The following is a 20,061-nucleotide window of genomic DNA, read 5'->3' on the forward strand; positions in this document are numbered from 1 at the left end:
GTCAGTAGAGCATGGGACTCTCGATCCCAGAGTCATGGGTTTTGAGCCCAATGTTGGGCACCAACTATCAGTGGCAACTTTATAAATGTTGCAGCTAGCTCCCAAATAATTGAAGCAGGACTATTCTACCCACTTAACAGCTTCAAGGCACAACAACTGAGCAGTACTGATCTATTTTAGTCCTCTAACATTATCTGACTACCTCTTGGCCAAAATCCGTGAGATATTTGCATTTTATGCCTTCCTCTACTCCAGCTCCTTTCTTATGATATCGCATGGACTTCTCACAACTGCATCCTCATTTCCTCTTTCTCTCCTCTCCCTTGACTGGGAGCAAGTGCATCCCTAGTCTCTCCCGTGCTCAGTCATTGGCTGGGAGGAAGTGAATTCCTAGTCTCTCCTGTGCTCAGTGATTGGCTGGGAGGAAGTCCAGACCTATTCTTTCCCCTGCTCAGTCATTGACTGGGAGCAAGTGCATCCCTAGTCTCTCCCCTGCTTAGTCATTGGCTCATCAGCTTTTTATTTACTAATCATGGAATAATGGTGAAACAATGTTTACGCAGCATTGAGATAGGAGATTCTCAGAATAAGGATTGCAACCAGATGTGAGGGCACAGAGACCAATATTTGAATAATAGGAGGACAATCTTTACATGGTGCGCAGTAACATCATGCCCACAGTAGCCTCTTTGTCATTGGAGATTATTTTTATATATTTCATAAATTATATTATTTTTAATCTCTTAAATATGGGGGCAAGTATGTGTGCCCCAGCACATATATGGAGGCCAGAGGACAACTTTGTGGGCCAGTTCTTTCACCCCCTATTTTTACATAGATTTGGAGGGTTGAGTTTAGATCATTAGGCATTCATAGCAACAGCCTTACCCACGGAGCCATCTTGCTGTTCACCAGTGGGTATATGACTGAATGTTATGTGCCTGCCACATCTGTTAGTAGCCAATAATTCAGTAGTAAATAGTAAGATTCCGTGACTTCCTACGCATAGCTCATTGAGCTTCTGTAGGTTCAGGGCCACTGAGCACAGCTGGTGTGAGCTCTTGGTTGCCATGGCTGAGTCATGCTTTACGTGTGGCACTTCACCGCCCTTCTCCCCATTTGCTCTTCCCTTACATCATCCCACCCGCTCTACTGCAATGTACTCCTTCAAGTCTCGTGGCTTAGCCTTTGGTTATCTTTATTCTTAGGCTCTTGAATAGCCAAAGGTCTCTGTGTACACCTCCACTCACAGGTAAAAAGAGGCTTCTCTGAGGAAGGATGAGAGTGGCGGATAAAAATGTAGCTACTTAAAAGGCCAGTGGATGCTATGTCAACCTGGGTGTGCAGCAGTAGCAGGATCCACTGTGGCTTAAGACGACCTTAGTCATGAATATTTGACCAATTTACAGGACCATGCATTGACTCCGTCTTATGGAGGGTGCCTCAAATCTGACGAGGGAGCAGTTGGTTAGTCCTATAACAGTTCTACCATTATTGCCCAGATCAGACATTTTTTGCCTGACACGTTGGTGTTACCGTTCACAGAGTTCATATCCGAGTAAGACTATCGATGGCTTCACTGCCCCAGCATGCTTCAGAGCACCACTCAGCACTGTGGAAGTTAGTCAGCAGGAAGGGGGCTTAGAGGTCACTTTCAGCTTCCTTTCTCTGGTATCTTGCTCCCAAGATGTGCACGGTGCCTTCAGCAATTGGGTCTTACAAATGCCTCTAGCAAGCAAGCAAGAGGAACTGCCAGAGCCTGTACCATTGTGGGATCCCTGGGGGGTCTTGTCTAGCGATACATTACTTCTAAGATACAGCCTTTTAAGGATCATCTAGCCTTTCCGGGTATCTGGTTTCAAGCTTTTTAAAAATATTATTTATTTGGACAACAAGATGCTAAGCTTCCATATGTCTTTTTCTTAGTCCCTTCATTTTAATTAAGTCTTGTCACCCTGTCGGCTCCTTTTTCACTTTCTCCCCGTTTGAACCTCTGTGTCCCAAAAATCCACCCACCCCTGTCCACTCTCATTTTACCTTAATACTCTTGTCCTCTTTCCCCTAAGACAAACTACTCACACTGTCTGCTTTCTAGTTCCCCTGGGTTGGGGACAACTCCAAGTTAAACATAAAAACCCTAAGAGTCAAAACTAGAATCCAGGAAGGAAAGAGACTCTGTAGCATTTTTCTTTCTGGGACTTGGCTATCTTGCTGAATGTGTTTTTTCCAGTTTCGTCAATTTATCTTCAGAATTTATTTACTTATTTTTGAATAAAACCCCACTGTGTGTATATATACACCATATTTTTGTTATCCGGTCATAGACATGTGTTGCCTATGTCCTAGTTACTGACAGTTGAGCATCAAGGAGCGTGGATGTACAAGTGATAGGACTTAAAGTCCTTTGGGATCTGCCTAGATGTGCTATGGCTGGGTTATATGAAAGCTGGAGGGAGCAGAGATGCTATTTTCTTGTGGTTCTGTGTGTGTGTGTGTATGTGTGTGTGTGTGTGTTTACATGTGTGTATATGTATGCATGTTTGTGTGTGTGTGTTTACATGTGTGTATATATGTGTGTTTGTGTGTATATGTTTGTTTATATGTATGTGTGTATGTTTGTGTTTGTGTATGTGTTTGTGTGTATATGTATTTGTGTATGTGTGTTTGTACGTATTTGTGTATGTATGTGTGTGTCTACATGTATGTATATGTATGTGTGTTTGTGTGTATGTGTATTTGTGTATGTTTGTGTTTGTATGTGTTTGTATGTGTGTATGTTTGTGTTTGTGTGTGTATGTGTATGTGTTTGTGTGTGTGTGTTTACATGTATGTGTGTGTGTGTGTGTGTGTGCGTGTGTTGGGTTTGTTTGGATTTTGCTTTTTTGGCATGTTTTTCATCTTAGTTTAATTTCTACCACTGTGTTAAAGACCATGACCAAAAGCAAATAGGGGAGGAAAGAGTTTATTTCCTACAGTTAGTTCACCACTAAGGGAAGTCAGGGAGGAACCCAAAGCAGGAACCTGGAACAGAAACAGTGAAGAATGCTGCTCACTGGCTTGCTCCCGATCACTTGCTCAGCCCACTTTCCTGTATCACCCAGGAGCACACACACTGGGCTGGGCCCTCCAACTCAATCACTAATCAAGGAGATGCCCATAGGCTTGCCTACAGCCCAATGTCTGGATTGTTCTCAACTGAGGTTCCCTCTCCCCAGATTTCTCCAACCCCAGGGTTCAGTTTGTTTCCCTCTTCATTACTGTAACAGAGTCATGTAATCACCCTCTGGAAGGAATCCTGAAGGACGTGCAGTGGTAGTCACAGCATCCACCCACCTGTAACTCTGGGTCCAGGGGAATCCCGTGCCCTCTCCTTGCCTCTATAAACACTGACATATGCAGTGCACATGCATACATACAAGAAAATGTTCATATATACAAAACAAAAATAAGCCTTGATTAAAGTGTAAACTTAAGTGAAAAGTCAGTTTGGTATTTTGCTGGAGCACACACGTGAAGGGACGTTTTCCTCAAGTGGACACAGGTGAATAACTAAGGCAGACTCATGAAGGAACGTTTAGCTGATGCAGACACAGGGGAGAGGATGTTCTGCTAAAGCAAGCAAATGAAAGGACACGTGATGAAGGATTCTTTGCTAATAACACACATGTATTGGTCCGCCTTGCATTGCATAGTTGAGTTGCATTTGTCAGGACTCCGTAGAGAGAAACACATCAAAAAAGCTCTGGTGTTGTGCTGCAGTTTCTTGCCGCTTCTGCAGACTCGGGTTGATTGGCAGAATGATGTCATCTGAGACAGACACACGTGGTGAGGCAAGACCTGTAGAGGACACGTGATATCTGGAGATGGTATAAAAGAACTCGACAGACAGTGATGGACGCTGGGCTAGACTTGCTTATAGAGCTAGCTGGGCAAGCTTGTGGGTCTCACCTCTTCATTGATCTTCCCTTTGCTGAGAGAGGCACATTCCAGAACTTCTCCTGGCATTCCTCCTGGTCCTTCCTGCCAACCCATGCGGAAGCTGAGGCCTGGCTCTCTCTGCTAGGTAGTGCCACCACTGCTGACTATCGTTTGCTATCCTGACTCTACTGAACTGGACTGCTGGTGTGTATTTGTGAAGTGTTTGGGAGTGGATCGAGCTGCCACTGCTGTCCTGTGAACTGAACTGCCAATTTCCAGACAACACAGATGGGAGTTGCTCCAAAGAACCTTTCTAAACCAGTCCTCTGGTAGGTGGTGGGCTACAAGGGAGGTTAAAGTGTTTAAGAACCATCGTTAAAATCAGGCATTTGAAAAAACTTAGTTACACTTGATCTAAGAGGCCTGTACAGGACACATCTGGAGTGGGGTTTTTTTGGGGGGGAGTATGAAGAAAGAAGGGAAAGTAACTTGGAAGATGGCTTTTGCAGAAGTTACTATTCTTTATAGGAATGTCTGCTCTCTCTTCCCCCGCCCCCTGCCCAAGCCAGAAGTTACAAGAGTCCGTTCTGCTGCACGATTCAGTTGAATCCCATTCTCTCAACCCCCCCCCCACTCCCCATCTTTCATCTCTTTGTGGGCAGCCCTCCAGTAAAGCACACACATAAATACATGGTCAGTCCACTTACTTAGGCCCAGCCTCTGGCAGCTCTCTGCAGACACGCACACTTGAGGAGCTTCTACCCTACCTCACTTCCACGTTCTAGCGGGCTGCCACTCTGGGACCATCACATCAGGACTTTGTTGGGATCAAATCCTTGAAAGGAGAAAAGATATTTTAATCCATTTACACCAGAGGGGCCCAAGTCTTGCCACCTGGGAGCTACCAGGTTGGGACCTTTCAAAGCCTCTCAGCCGCTCTACCCCACCACATGCCCAGCACATCTCTCTGCCCCTTTATCAGCACTTGCCTTGGAACAAGGCAGGGAGAAGGATGCTCTTTCTATGTCAGCCTTGCTGTGACTGTCACTGTAGGTTAGTGACTGACAGAACTCTCTCGCTCTCTGGACAGAAACAAGATTTGCTGAAAAGAAACTTGAAGCCAACTTCCCATCCGGAGTATCAAAAGTAAATGCCATCAAAGTAACGCAGAGGAATAGGCTTGGGATTTCTGTGGGAGACAAACGGATAGGAACAGTAGAGTTAAAATGATCATGCTCTAAATTTATTGTCATAATTCTGCCTCAAATTTTACTGTGCCTTCAAGGATTACCAATCTCTCACAGCTGTCACTTGCTCTGAAAAACTGGGTTTCCCCTTTCTTTTAGAGTTTGTAGAGGAAAACACTGTGTGTACTGTGTTCTCAGTTCACACAACAAGACAGGGTAATTCGTCGAGCTACGTGTTACTCAAAAAGCTGGATTATCTACCACAAAACCAAACCCATGAGCAGGAAGAATCTGGACAGAGGAGAGGGCAGATGGCACTGGGCTCCTCAAGCATTTCTGCTTCTACAGAGCCTGCATTCAGATGCAATGAAGGTGCCCCAGAGAGTCTCACAAGTGTCAGAAAGAGCCAATGACCATTTGTGCCATTTATAGCCCGATAGTCTTCAACATTATCTCAAGCTCAATGTGTGTGTGTGTGTGTATGTGTGTGTGTGTGTACATGTATGTATGTGCCTGTGTGTGCATGTGTGTCATGTGTGTGTATGTGTGTGTATATGTGTGTGCATTGTGTGCATGTGTGTCGTGTGTGTGCATGTGTGAGCATGTGCATGTGCATGTGTGAGTACATGTATGCATGTGCCTGTGTGTGCATGTGTGTCATGTGTGTATATGTGTGTGCATTGTGTGCATGTCTGTCATGTGTGTACATATGTGTGAATGTGTGCATGTGTGTGCGTGCCTGCGTGCGCATGTGTGTGTGCCTGTGTGTGCATGTGTGAGCATGTGCACGTGTGTGTACATGTATGTATGTGCCTGTGTGTGCATGTGTGTGTATATGTGTGTGCATGTGTGTGTGTGCATGTGTTGGACCTGGCAGGTAGGTACCTGCAGTTTGCATATACCATGTAATATAAGAAAACTATCTGCTGCTTCAGGAATGAGGTACCTTATGACTATTTCTACCCATTTCTAGTTATCAACCCAGGACTGGGGAAACCACATATAGCTGTCTTTTGACATCCACAATGGGTTGTTTCCGTGATTTCCTGTAGAAGCTATTAGCTATTAGCTAACTAAGGGTGACCCCACGGGAGAGGAGAAAAACCAAGCAAATGCACATGGTGGCATCCACAGATAGTGTGTTGTCCTCTAGCTCTGCCATCCTGAGGAGAGCCATGGGTAATCCCATCAGATGAACCACAGGCCTCTAACGTCATTAGCAAACCGAGGTTCCCAGGGCTCTCAGCTGCCTCTGTCAAACCTCCCCTGCCTCTCTCCCACCCCTTTACTGTGGAAGTGTCCATTCAGGCATCAGTGATGACTTGGGGCTCCCTGTTGGGCAGTGTTAGAATCAACATTCCCATAGCTTCCTGTCCACATCAGCTAACAACCAAGATCATGGGCTCAAGTACCAGAGTCCTGCCTCCATAGGCCGTCGAGGATGTTTCCAGGGGGCCTATACCACCCAGTTGGGTTGTGAATCCGCTGCTCTCTGTAGTAACTGACTAAATAATGTTATCCTCTCAGGCCCTGCCCCTTCTCTGTGTTACTATTAACTCCCCGGGATGTGCCTCCCACAATAAAAGTACTACCTACCCTTAAATACCATTCCATGCTGTGTTTATAATCCAGGGGATACTTGGATCATCACAAAGAAATTCATCTTTCGTATCTCCAGATTCAACATTGAGGGTTCAAGCAACCAAAAAACAGAAAAGATACTTTAAAAGCTGACTAAACATGTATAAACCTTCTTCTTCTCCTCCTCTCCTCCTCCTCCTCCCCTTCCTCCTCCTACTCCTTTCTCCCCTTCTTCCTGCTCTTCTTTCTCCTCCTCCCCCATTTCCTCCTCCTCCCCCATTTCCTCCTCCTCCTCCTCCTCCTCCTCCTCCTCCTCCTCCTCCTCCTCCTCCTCCTCCTCCTCCTTCTCCTCCCCTAATCGATGTAAATAGTACATGATTGGATTACATTAGACAGGTAACGTGCAGGCTGAAGGATACAAGAAGATTGTATGCCCACATTCTGTTCCTTTATATAAAACACTGGCACTTCTACAGGAAATCACAGAAACAATCCACTGTGGATGTCAAAAGACAGCTATATGTGGCTTCCCTAGTCCTGGGGTGATAACTAGAAATGGGTAGAAATAGACACAGAGTCACAAGTCACAATCTGGAGTTAGGTGTAGGTCGAGCAACTTGGTGTGAAGAGAAATTCTGAGTGGAGGATCCTCCTCTCAACCCCCTGCTGCTGGTGTTCACTCTCTGGGCTGGGCTTTTCTGTGGCAATCACATGTGGTGCATGCACAGCTCAGAAGAGCTACATGGGACAACAAGTGATGGAGAACTGTGGGCGAAGACTTCACTGCTTTAGTGGGTAAGACTCCTCCCCTCACCCACTCTCCCATTCTGGTTAAGGGAGGTTCTGCAAAGCCTCTCTGTTTGCTGCGCTCTGATTATTACATCACATCAGCGAGTTGCTTCTACTCTGCGTAGTGATTACATTTTACTCACAGACCTAACTTTACAGGAAAAACCGGCTGGGGGATGTGATTGGCAGGAGGTGAGAAGAGTTGAGGAGTCCATGTAGAATAGACAGACTCGTAGGGCTCTTAGAACATCTGGAGGGCTGGAGGTGTGGCTCAGCACAAGAGCTCACAATGTCTCCAGAATACAGAGCGCAGTTCCCAGCGTCCACATCAGGTGACTCACAACCACACAGAACCCCACCTCCAGGGAAATGTGATGGCCTCTGGCCTCTGTGGGCACGCACACTGACATGTGCGCACCCACACATGTGTACATATCCACTCCCACGTACACACGCAAACACACACACATAATTTAAAATAGCAGAAAAGTAAATCATAAAAGAAGCAGAGAGGCCTATTTAAGTCGTGTTTAAGGGTTAATTTTTCTCTCTCTCTCTCTGATAGTTTGCTCTGTGCTAAGGGACCATCGGAGTTACTAAGAGACCATGTATGTGCAGCTACCTGTTATGCATGCTGGGAAACTCAGCGATGGGGTATTGGTGACATGATGTGGTTTGTTGGGGGCCGCCTCTTCCCACAAGCCCTCCCTTCCAGAGGCACAGGTACTTTTTGTGAAGGGTATTCTGCCTTGTCCACTGCTCCTCACCTGGGGCAGGGGTGAAGGGGTCTCCACCAAGCACACCGGGCTTTACATACAACACAGGGGAAGCTGGGGGAGTGGCGGTCTTTTGCAAGCTCAGGAGGATGCTGCCTGGTTCTGGGCCAATGAGTTGATTTGGAGGGTTCAGGTCAGATCTGATAGGGAGGGAGGAGAGGAGGAGGTAGAAGAGGGAGAGAAGGAAGCTGGGATGTGTGGATGTGTGCATGTGTGTGTGTGTGGGGGGGGTGAGAACAAAAGGCACCATTTTGCTGGCCCTGCTCTGAAAGCCAAGCCCATCAGCTCCATTTACTAGGTCTCAATAGCTGAAGCTCAAAGCACAGCCGCCTGTGGGCCAACTTCTGCCTCTTCTGGGATGTGCACTTCCCAGCGGGACTGTGAAAGGGCAGAAGGGGCTGTCCTTGGAGGAGACAGCTCAGGAAGGAAAGAGAGGGAGAGAGAAGGAGGGAGAGAGAAAGAAGAGAAGGAGGGAGAGGGAGAGAGAGCTGGCCTGTGGAGGGAGAGCGCGCGGGGTGGGAAGGAACGCGGCAGAAAGGAGCCTGGTGGGGGAGGGGAGGGAAAAGAAAGGGGCAAAGCCCCTTGCTGACACGGGGCATAACTTAATTTTCACGGTGCTGGGACGGCTGTATCGTGTAATCTGCCATGGCACGCCGTTAAAGCTTCAATGACTTTAGTGACCCAGAAGGGAGACTCAGACCGCGGAGAGGCTTTTGAAAAGAAGTGGCGATCTTTCACGATTTATGAGCTTGTCTTAAAGAAACAGACTCCACTCACTTTAAATTAATCACCCTTTCCAGGGTGCATAGAAATGGGGGTCTCAGGGCTGCGAGCTGGGAAGGCCCTGGTGCGGCTGAGCCGTGGGACCCCGCCGAAGGAGGACTGGAGAGGATAGTGGAGCGGGACAATGGTGGTGGAGGAAGGCTGCTGAGGGGAGACTCTGGACTTTAGGCATTTCTCTTCCTTCCCCAGCACCCCAGTGGGGCGGGCGAACTGCAGGGCCAGACTAGACAGGCACCAAGTCCTTAGGGCCACCAGGGAGGTCAGAGCCAGGAGAGCTGGCAGGGGTGGGAGATGGCCTATGTGTGGTGGGGAAGGACTTTATTCACGGTCCTGCACTTGCAGTCATTGTGGAAAAAGAAAAAGAAAAAGAAAAAGAAAGAAAGCAGGGGAAATATAAGGCATTTTACACCCGGAGGAAATGGGAGACCTCCCGAGTGAGTGAGTGAGTGACGCTTTGAAAGGAGAAGTGGGTATTACCGGGCCTTTTGATCCGTTCTCATTTTCCATATTTCTGAGAACAAAAGGTGAGAACCTCGCCTTAAAGTGCAGACACTTCCCTTTCCAATTCTGGCAAGGACAAATTCCCACAAAAAAAAAAAAAAAAGAAAAAGAAAAGAAAAGTAGATGTTTCCGAGAGCTGACAAGCTGATGGTCCTAAAATTATTAGTCACAGTGTCCTAAAGAAAAATCTCAGATGAGAAATTCTCTGTAAGTTGATACAACCAATGGGGCAAAGGGTCGTATTATCTCTAAGACCCCCTTAGCCAAAGCAAGCATTTTTCTTGCTAGCATACTTCACCTCTGCACAGGATAAATGAGCCCAAGGTGAGGAGTCCCCGGCTGTCCTGTCTTCTCTTTGGGGCTGTCCTTTGTGTCATTTTGTGTCCCTGCGGCCCTGAGCCTTAACACTTTGGAGCCTTTTGTATTTCCAAGGCCTCACCAGCAGCTGGTTAAATGGAGTTACCTTTGAACTGCTCTCAGTGTTTGGAGGCCCCTTCCTCTCCTAAACACCAATGAATGTAAGTGAGAGAAGTTGGGCTTGGGTCAAAAGAACATCCAGAGACAGCAGGCAGACTAAGTCAGCCAGTCCTTGGTGGTTTTGACAGAAAACATAGTTGAGCATCCCTAATCCAATATGACAGCTGTAATTCTGGGACATTTCAGATTTGCAATATCTGGATTAAGGACGTCCAGCTGGGAAAGTCTAGACAGAGATTCCAAAATGGGGGAAATTGTTCCAGGCACTCAGAAAACGGGCGTCACTTATCTCAGTTCAGGGCTGACATTGAGACAGTTTCCCCTAAAATAACAGCGTCAGTCCATGACTCACGCTTCCCATACAGAAGCAGATGCTACAAGGAAATCAAAATTGTAGGCCAACCTCCCACCTGCCCTTGTGAGATATTCGGACATGGTCCACAGTGCATTTAAATCAGTGCCTTTCCCTAAGGATTGTCAGCAAGGCCGCAGGCTCAGAAGTCACACCAGGCACATACCTGGTGCCCACCAGTTCATTGCCAATGACTGACACTCTGCAAACACAAGCTGCAGTCCTGGTAGGATGCTGCTTTTCCGTGGCCTCCTTCTCAGCCCAGCAAAGGAGGCGGCCATGGCACTGCCCCAGCCCACTTGTCTGACAGAGCACTGTACTTGCCTAGAGATTGAACACAGTAAAATTCCAACATACTGGGGTGGGGTCCAAGCAGAAATCCACTTAAAAACTTTTATAAAACAGCTATTGCTATAGACTTCACGTGACATTTTGGACTTGACGATTCAGTAGCGTCTACTGCTTTTACAATGCTGTGTAACCTTGACACCCATCTAGATGAAAAGCCTTCGTGACACTCCAAAATAAAACTTGGTAAGCGCTGTCTTCCTGCCCAGGTTCTCCAACTCCACTGCAGGCAGCTATTGGTCTTTCTGACTCTATGGTCCCGCCTACTAGGGATATGCCCTCAAGCAGTGTCAGCTCTTGTGGCCTTTTGTATCAGGTCTGGCATGCACATTTTTAAGAGTGTCACTTCATCCAGGTAACTGTGGCCGCTCTAAGGACAGATCAGGTGTGTGTGTTTCTTCCTAAAAGATCTCAACTTCATCGTTACCACATTGCAACATCAACTACAAAACACTCATAATCGCTTCCCCCTTACAGTCTGTCTGACAGCAGCAATCTAAAGGCCTTGGCAGTCTCTCAGTTTCTGGACCTGTACAGATTCCTTTGACTGTAGTGTCAGAATGACCTAAACACCTGGCTCTTACTTCTGGGTATTGGTCTCTGGCTTTTTGTTTGTTTGTTTGTTTGTTTATTAACTTATTTATTTATTTTACACAGATAGAGTCCTCCTGTGTTTTTGGGCTCTAAGGCAGAATATTTCTACTACCACAGTCATCCACTGTGATCTTCCAAGAATGCTCCTACGTCCCTCATTTCTTGATCTTGCCATTCTGAACGCTTTCATTCATGAAATTGCTTGGGTATTTTTCATTGTTGGTCTTTCATTAACATAGGTTCCCAGGTGGTGCTCTTGAGACAGAGGCACCATTTTTAGAGAAACAAAACCTACATCGCGTCTCATTCATGAAATTAATGTTTATTCCAAGCATGCTCTTAAGGAGCACAGTCCGGGCAAATAAAGACTTCAGGACGCCGCAGTTTCATCGTCGTGAATGTGGTGATGGGGGAGGGGGCAGGAGGGCAAAAGGGGCGAGAGGGGTGTGCAGCACTTCTTGTATTCATGATGTGTTCCCTGTCGTATGTGCTTTCTCCTGAGCTCAAATTACCGAGTTCTCACCACAGCCTCTTTGGGGATCAGAACGGAAAGGCAGAGGGGAGAGTTCTCAGTAGGATGACCTGTGCCTGGGGGACCTACTGACCAGAAGGGAGACTCATCACATTTCCATTTATCTATCACCTACCACCTTCTAGTGACATCATAACCTTCAGCCCTCCGGCCCAGTATGGAGGCTTCCCTAGCACGGTGACATGGAGCCATTTTATAACATTGTTAAGTCCATCAAAGAGCTTGGGAGAGCAGAGTCGTACATGAGACTTCAATGATAGGGGATCAGGGAGACGTGAGGTCACAAATGACCAGCGTCAGAAATCATGTCACCAGTCAAGGGGTGTCCAGGACCTGTGCCACTGAACAAGCAGACTAAATGTCACAAGAAATCAACCTTACATGAAAGAAATCATGAAGCCACCTTTAACCTACATGCACTGACTATACCAGGTTTCCTGACACCATGCAATGCTTGATTTAGGGATCAGTGGGGGCCATGAACCACAGTTCCATTTTTGGTCAGGATACTATTTAGATGAGGTAGGATGTTGCACAGAATTTATAACTTAAGTGTTTATTCTGACACATGTGACAATGACTGGGCCGTGCTCAGCTTCCCAAGGTGCTGACTGTACCTCCGTGCGGCTCATCAGGTATGAGGACAAAGCCAAGCAGAGTATGTCAAGTCTATCTGCCTGCTTCAGCCGGAGTTTCTAGAATTATCGCAGAGAACTCCGATGTTGAAATGTGGATCTCGGTTTCACAGATTCCGTGGATCCAGAGGTCAGGTAGATGACACTGACCCCTGACTCAGTCTCATGCTCTGGACTCCCATGTGGGCTCCTCCCTTTTAGCCTTTGGTCCTTCTGCCATGGCTCCCTCCAGCTCTCGACTTCTCTCCTTCAGAGCCACAGCTTGTTTAGGGCGCTGGGTTATAATGGTGATGGCTTAGCCTTGGTTCTATCGGCTCTCATAGCCTCAGTAGTTAAAAGTATTGTCTTGACTGACAAGACATCAAAAATAGCTTTTTCCTTACACAGTTAGTTTGTAATCTCCCAAGCACACAAATCATATTGATTTTGGGGGGAAAAAATCAGAACTCGTCTTTATAAACTATCCACGTTGAATTTTCGTCTTAGAAATTAACTTCATAACCAATAATGTATGCTTACACAAAACAAAACTCTTCAGACAATCTTCGTCTCGTTTTATTAGAGATGAACAATGACAAAGCTTTTGAGTGGCCTATGGCAATCTGTCTGTGGTGCTGTCGCAAGGAACCATACACTGGGCAGTTTGTAAAGGACAGAGTTGACTCTCCACAGTGTTGGGAACGGACAGGTCTACGATCCAGTTCAAAGTGCTAGAGCTTCATGGAGTCTGTTCCTGCCCACATATTGGGGAAGGAGCTCAAAGGGCAGAGTCCCTCTGCGAAGGTCCCCTGACCCTTTCCTCAGTCTGTCTCCCACTCATGACACCAGCCTCATACTATGACTACACTGACCATTCCTGAACTTAGAGAAAAATACTCACACCAGAGTGCACATTATCATGCACACAGTTACACACTCACGGCCTAGCAAGGCCTTCCTTAGAGCACACACAATTATGGACATGGTTTTGAAAGTGCTAGCAAACAAGCCCAAGGGAATGAACAGAAGCTGACCAGGAAGGACTCCTGGGTCACTTGTTGTCTTTCGTCCTAGACTTCCTTCCAAGGCAGTCCTCAGAGCTCTGGTGTCACATTTCCCGGAGGAGAGTTGGAGGTTAGACCCGCTCTGAGATCAGTGGAGACCACTTGGTTATCTGTTTCAGATCTCCAGCCCTCAGAGAAGTAGCCACTGTGAGAGCAGCAGGAGCCCACCCTGCCCCTTCCCCTGCTGTGCCTCTCCTCCCCACCATCTGTGGGGTCTTTGCAGGCCAGGAAATGCCACCCTCACCCCAGCACATCTGGAAACTTTTTTAAAGTGTAGATTTTTGTTTTTCAGGTATGGCCACACATGGCAGGCCAGGAAGCAAGGGATTCAGGGACCAGGTTCGCTCTTTTACAGTAATTAGCTCTTTCATTATTTAAGAAGGTTTAGCAAGAACCCATCTCATTCCTGAAGACTGAATTTCCTCCCATCTGGTCCCACCCCTTCAAGGTTCTGTCACCACACTAGAGACAAAAGCTCAGATGATAAGAATTTAGGGACACTCCCCCCTCAATGCAGAGACCTGTGACTGTCATTCCCGAGTGTCAGGTCCATCACAGAGCAAAGCTGGCCAGAAGAAAGGGAAGAATCTTTAGTAAACCTAATCCAGTAAGTTGACCAACCTTAGCGGAGACTCAGGTAACGACTCCCTATCCCTGATTCTGAAATTGCAATGGAGTAGCTCCCTCACTACAGCACACAACCCAAGGCACCCTACAGATTGCCATTACCTTTAAAGGGGGCACTGGTTATCATTGCCTATTAAGCATATAGCCTCGGGCTGGAGAGATGGCTCAGTGGTTAAGAGCATTGACTATTCTTCCAGAGGTCCTGCGTTCAATTCCCAGCAACCACATGGTGGCTCACAACCATCTGTAATGGGATCTGATGTCCTCTTCTGGCTACAGTGTACTCATAAAATAAACAACTCTTTTAAAATATATATATATATTAAATGTATATATATATTTAAATATATCTTTAAATGTGTGTGTGTGTGTGTATATGTGTGTGTGGGTGTGTGTAGCCTGAGGGACCAATCTACATGTTCACCACAAAAGAATGGATAGAGAAAATGTGTTTTATACATACAATAGATTTCTAAAAGCTTTATTTCATTTTAGAGTGTGTGTGTGTGTGTGTGTGTGTGTGTGTGTGTGTGTGTGTGTGTTGTTTCCATATATTGTGTGTTTGCCACAAGTGATATGCTTTGTAGAGCACAGTATGGTACATGGGGGAGGGTGCCTCAGCGGTCATGCTGAGGCATCCCCTCCCCCCAACACAAGGTATCAGCAACACAAGGTATACTAAACACAAAGGGTTTAGTGTAGAATAGAGGTTATTAGGGGGCATGGGAAGGGGGCTTGAGAAGGGTGTAGAGGCAGAGAAAGAGAAAGAGAGGGGACAGAGAAGAGAGAGAGAGACAGAGAGAGAGAGAGAGAGAGAGAGAGAGAGAGAGATCAGAGAGAGCAAAGAGAGGTCAAACAGTTCCTTTTATAGAAAATCAGGCCTCCCTGGCTGTTTCTAGGTAACTATTGGGCAAATCTTAGGAGGATCTTGACAGTGCCAACATTAAGCATGCCTTGGCAGTCAGAAGAAGGCATCAGATCCCCTAGAACAAGAGTTTAGGATAGTTGTAAGCCACCATGTGTGTCCTAGGAACTGAACCCTGGTCCTCTGCAAGAGCAGCCAGTGCTCCTAACTACTGAGCTATCTCTACACCCCTCATGATGCATGGTTTTTCAAACATTAAGAAGAATTAAGTTATGTCATTTGAAGAAAAAAATAGTTGTAACTAGAAATAATCAGAATGAGAGAAGTCAGCTAGTCTGGGAAAGACAGATACCATGTTTCCTCTCATTTGCCATTCCTAGATTCTATGTAGCAACATAGTATTGCCTATGTGTTCATGCCTTGCAAGTAGGAGACTAAGCAGAGGGGAAAGGAAGACAAAGGGATGGGGCAAAGCAGAATATGTTCAACATACAATTAGAAAAAATAACGTAGCCTGTTTCTCACACTGACTCATAAGGCCCTCCCCTCCCCCGTGAGAATCTCAGGCACACGACGTGAACATCCATTATGGCCATTATAAACCACTGTGCTGGTGGCACTCTGCTACAGAGCAATAAAGAAGAATTAAACTCCAGCCTCTTCAGTGAAGTGCGCTACATTAGGTCCTGGTGTCTAGAGAGTACATTCATTGTGGAAGAACTGGTAGCAGTGAGTTTCTGCAGAACTCAGTATGCCCTGAGGTCTGCCATGAAGACAAGAGTTGGGCATTAGTGTTAGGAGTCCCCCTGCACTCTCTACAGGGCTACATTTAGTTCTGAAGTTGAAGGGCAGTATGCTGTGGGTGTGGGCTTCACTGGATAGCATAATTCCCACGAGGGGGCCCAAGGACTATCCTGAGGTCGAACTCTGATGGAGAGGGTCACCAGCATGGCTGCATTTACAGTCCTCTCTGTACAGCGAGCAAGAGCTGTTCGTGTTAGACAATTTCCAGTCAAATCCACACCGGCAAGCAACACCTTCCTAGACCACGACAGTAAAGTATTCTGAGAGCAATGTGGTGGTGGTGAAGTGTAAGGACCTATAAGAGCTGGAGACACTAGGGAAGTCACTGGGACACCAGAGCCATCCTCATTGGTGGGGCAGTGCCACCTGATGGTAGGTCAAGTCAGACTGGCTTTGGTTCTCAAGGAACAGAGTGAGCTTGGGATCCTCCTGGGAGCCAGGGATCCTCCCAAGTCACCCACATGGACTATGTGCCTTGCTCCAGTGTCTCCAGTGGTCAGAATGAGGATGGTCTCTCTAGGCTCATGTGTTTGAACACTTGGCCACAGTTGGTGGCTCTCTGGGGAGAGTTAGGAGTCTGCCTTGTTTGAGGAGGTCTGTCACTGGGGGGTAGGCTTTGAGATTTAAAAGGACTTGTGCCACCCCCAGTTAACTCACCTCCAAGTTTCAGATCAAGACATGAGCTCTCAGCCACCAAGCCTTTGCACCACCGATGCTGGAAACCTGGAAATGCAGATTCCAGTTTCAGTGAAGGCAGCAGCAGGGCAAATCACCAGGCAAGGAGGAGGCCAGGTGAGGGAAAGGCAAGTCATGCACACCCCTATCCCCCCAACAACCCTCTGCTCTTTTGTTACCTAGTTTTGCACTTCAGCTAAGGAGTTCAAGACAGTGTCTCTACTGAGGCTCCTGCTCTGTGGTTCTTAACTGTGGCAAGCTGACATTTGAAACGCAGTAGCAGCTGTGTCCTAGTTTTGCTTGCCAGGGGAGAACAGTTGTTACACACAATAATGCACAGAAAATATTTTCAGGGGATTTCCTCTCCACGTATTTTGAGCTGATCTTCGCCTGTGTGCCTGTGTGTTTACATGCTTTTGGAGTCCAGAAGATAACTTTAGGTTCCATGCCCCAGGATCCTCTAGCCGTTTGTTTGTTGGTTTGTTTGTTTGTTTGTTTGTTTGTTTGTTGAGGCTGTTTGTTTGTTGAGGCTCCCACAGGTCTGGAGCTTCCCAATAAGGTCAATGAATCCTAAGACTATGTCTGCTTTGTCTTCCCAGTGCTAGGATTATAAGCACAACTCCTCCCCTCCCCCGCCCCAACACCTACCTTCTTCTAGTATGTGTTCTGAGGATCAAAGTCACACTTGCAGGGCAGGGACATACTGCCTATGCCACTTCCTCAAATTTCAAGTGGATTCTTCATTGTTTTTCTAACAGATTTCCCACGAAAGTGGTTTCTTTCGTCAAAGAACCCAGGGGCTGTTAAGACTCAGACGTCAGTCTGACTGGCCAGCTTCTCTACTTTACCCTCTAGCTTTCACACCTGCAGGTCAATCTCAATGCAATGCTGACTGACCATACACCTTGCTGCAGCAAAAGTTCTGTGGTGTAGACGACAATTCATCCCATTACTACCAGAACGTGATCTCAGGTAGAACACGAACTCTGAGTGTGTAGTATCCCACTGCTCTGTTCAGCTGGACTTTGAACTGTCCTGGCTGTGGTGATAACCCCGGAAGGACCCTGAGAAGAAACATGGTGAGCTGATTTGGGAAGCGGCATCCTTTGCTCCACAGGCCCCCAACACACACACAGTTCAAGGCACTGAAGGGCCCTCTCTGAAGTGGCCTCGTTACAGGGGCCAGGATCAGGGCTGGGTGTTTCCAGGCTCTTGGCTCTTAAGTAATAATGAAATGGTGCCTCGCACCGATTGCAGAATAGCGAGGGAACTTGATTCCAGAGTTCTTGATTCTTGGAACGGTCCAGATCAAGTGAGCTGTTCAGAGTGACATGAGTCAGCCACTCTAAAACTCCAGCACTGTTTGGGGCTTCCTTTCATAGGCTCAGGTTTCATAGGTTCAGGTCTGGTTACTAGTGTCATAATTTGGGGGTGTTTCTCAATTTTGACCCACAGATTTGGACTCTGTAGACCTTTGTCCAATGCAAATGCTCCTTTCCATGGTGCACCTGTTTTAATCATAGGCAGGTCCACTTATGGATAAGATAGGATGATCAATAGGAAAGTCTTCCTAAAAAGCTCACTTTGAAGACATACTTTGCCTAATCACGTGTGCACTCAAAAACAGTTTGGGCCATATTGATGCCCCACCTTCCAAACCCAGGTCTGGTTAGGAATAGGTATGAATGCAAACTGTCTATATTTTGTGGTTGTTGAGAAAAGGAGAAAGCTATGCTATGGTTAAGAGAGGACTGTGTGCATAGTACAGGCAGGTAAGGGTCTCAGATGGCCAAGTGCATTATTAGACTAGGAGTGTGTGCAAAGCCCATACCAAGTGGAGTCCCAGGCTGCTAAATTTCCCTATGCTTGCCTGCCTCAGTCTGCCTTCCTTTCCTTTGATTAGAGGCTTCTTTAGAGTCTTTCAAATAAAATCCACAAGAACACATCTTAGCTTTGTTTTTATCATCGACAGTTTCAGCTGCTCAAGCCAACTCTTCAGGCCCAGTTCCCATCATCACAGGAAGCCCAAGTGAGGGCTGTGCAGAAGACCACTTGAAAGAGAGAGACCATATCCACATAAACTTTATTTCAATATTTTATTATTAGACATTCATTTAATCACAATGCCTAATTTACATATTAAAATCATAACAGGTAGGAGAAAACAGTATATATAGGGCTAGGTATGATTCAAGACTTGGGGCATTCACTGGGGTCTTGGAGTGTCTCTCTCAAGGATAGATGGAGACTACTATACCTCATTTTATTTTGTTAAGATGCTCTAGTGGTTGTATGAAGCCTGCTCACATCATAGAAGATAGTACTCTTTGCTCAAAGTCTACTGATTATGATATCAATCATAATTTAAAGTGACCTTTTCAGCAGTACCTACACTGTGTTAGGAACAGTGGCACAGCTGACTTGTTATGTAAAATTGACCATCATGAACTTTGCTCACCAGCCTCCAAAAATCACCAGGAATTGGGATCTTTGGGGGTCAGCTTAGTAGAATCCTCAACAACTGGCCGTGGAAGACTAACTGTTGAAGAAGAGACTTTCGAGAAGATACATGGGACATGGGGTGGCAGCAAGCGGAGGGAGGCAGGAGGACCAGGCTTGCAGCCACCACTTTGCAAATTCCCAGCCTCTTGCTGTTCTGTCAAAGGACATTTGCTTCAGATGGCATTAAGCTACTGTGTGTGGTCCATTGGCACCTTTACCAGGCTTTGGTAAAGGCGGCATTACCTTCACCTTTGGTCTTGCTTCCTAGAAAATCATTAGTACAGAACCATATGGATACCAGGAGACTCCATTTGGAGATGAGTGTCTCCACAGTGTAAGTAAGCAATCTCGAGAGTCTGAGCTTGAGACCAACTTGACAAGGGCTAGAATCACCTGAAAGGAGGGAACCTCAATTAAGAAAATGCCTCCATAATATCAGGTTGTAGGCAAGCCTGTAAGGCATTTTCTTAATTAGTGACTGATAGGGGAGGGCCCACGCATTGTGGGTGGAGTAATCCCTGGGATATTGGTCCTGAGTTCCATAAGGAAGCAAGCTAAACAAGCTGTGAGGAACAAGCCAGTAAGCAGCACTCCTCCATGGTCTCTGCACCAGCTCCTGCCTCCAGGTTCCCGTCCCATTTGAGTTCCTGCCCTGACTCCCTTTGATGATGGGCAATGATGTGGAAGTGTGGGCCAAATAAACCCTTTCCTCCCCCAAGTTGCTTTGGTCATCATGCTTTATTGCAGAATCAGAAACCCTGACTAAAACTAAATTTGCCCATGTCAAGTTGGTACAACTTGACAGGACCAGGACCAGAAACCCTCTGACCTGCTCACATGTACTGTGGCATGTATGAACTCACTCTCTCTCTCTCTCTCTCTCTCTCTCTCTCTCTCTCTCTCTCTCTGCTATCTACTTTGTTTGAAACAGACTCTCCCTTTTCTTGTTATACACTAAGCCAGGTGGCACTTGAGTTTCTGGAAATTCTTCTGTTTCTATCTTTGTGTTAGTTTCAATTGGCAACTTGACACAATCTAGATTACTTGGGAAGAGAATGTCAATGGGGGCTTG

At 46.5% G+C, this 20,061-nt stretch overlaps 1 long non-coding RNA gene across 2 annotated transcripts; it reads right to left on the bottom strand.

The window, feature by feature from the left end:
- Positions 1 to 2,946: 2,946 nt before the first annotated feature.
- Positions 2,947 to 16,748, bottom strand: LOC147999946 (uncharacterized). Of its 2 annotated transcripts, XR_015641992.1 has the most exons (6): positions 16,667 to 16,738; positions 16,470 to 16,535; positions 6,702 to 6,777; positions 4,908 to 5,107; positions 4,626 to 4,753; positions 2,948 to 3,837 (listed from the first exon to the last, which is right to left on the bottom strand). It is a non-coding gene; the product is annotated as an uncharacterized LOC147999946 (long non-coding RNA). The 2 variants fall into 2 exon arrangements; XR_015641991.1 differs by lacking the exon at positions 6,702 to 6,777 and having other exon boundaries at positions 2,947 to 3,837; positions 16,667 to 16,748.
- Between the last annotated feature and the right edge of the window lie 3,313 nt (positions 16,749 to 20,061).

Source organism: Rattus norvegicus, chromosome 17 (assembly GCF_021556685.1).
Source record: "Rattus norvegicus strain SHRSP/BbbUtx chromosome 17, alternate assembly SHRSP_T2T, whole genome shotgun sequence".
Classification (NCBI taxonomy): Eukaryota; Metazoa; Chordata; class Mammalia; order Rodentia; family Muridae; genus Rattus; species Rattus norvegicus.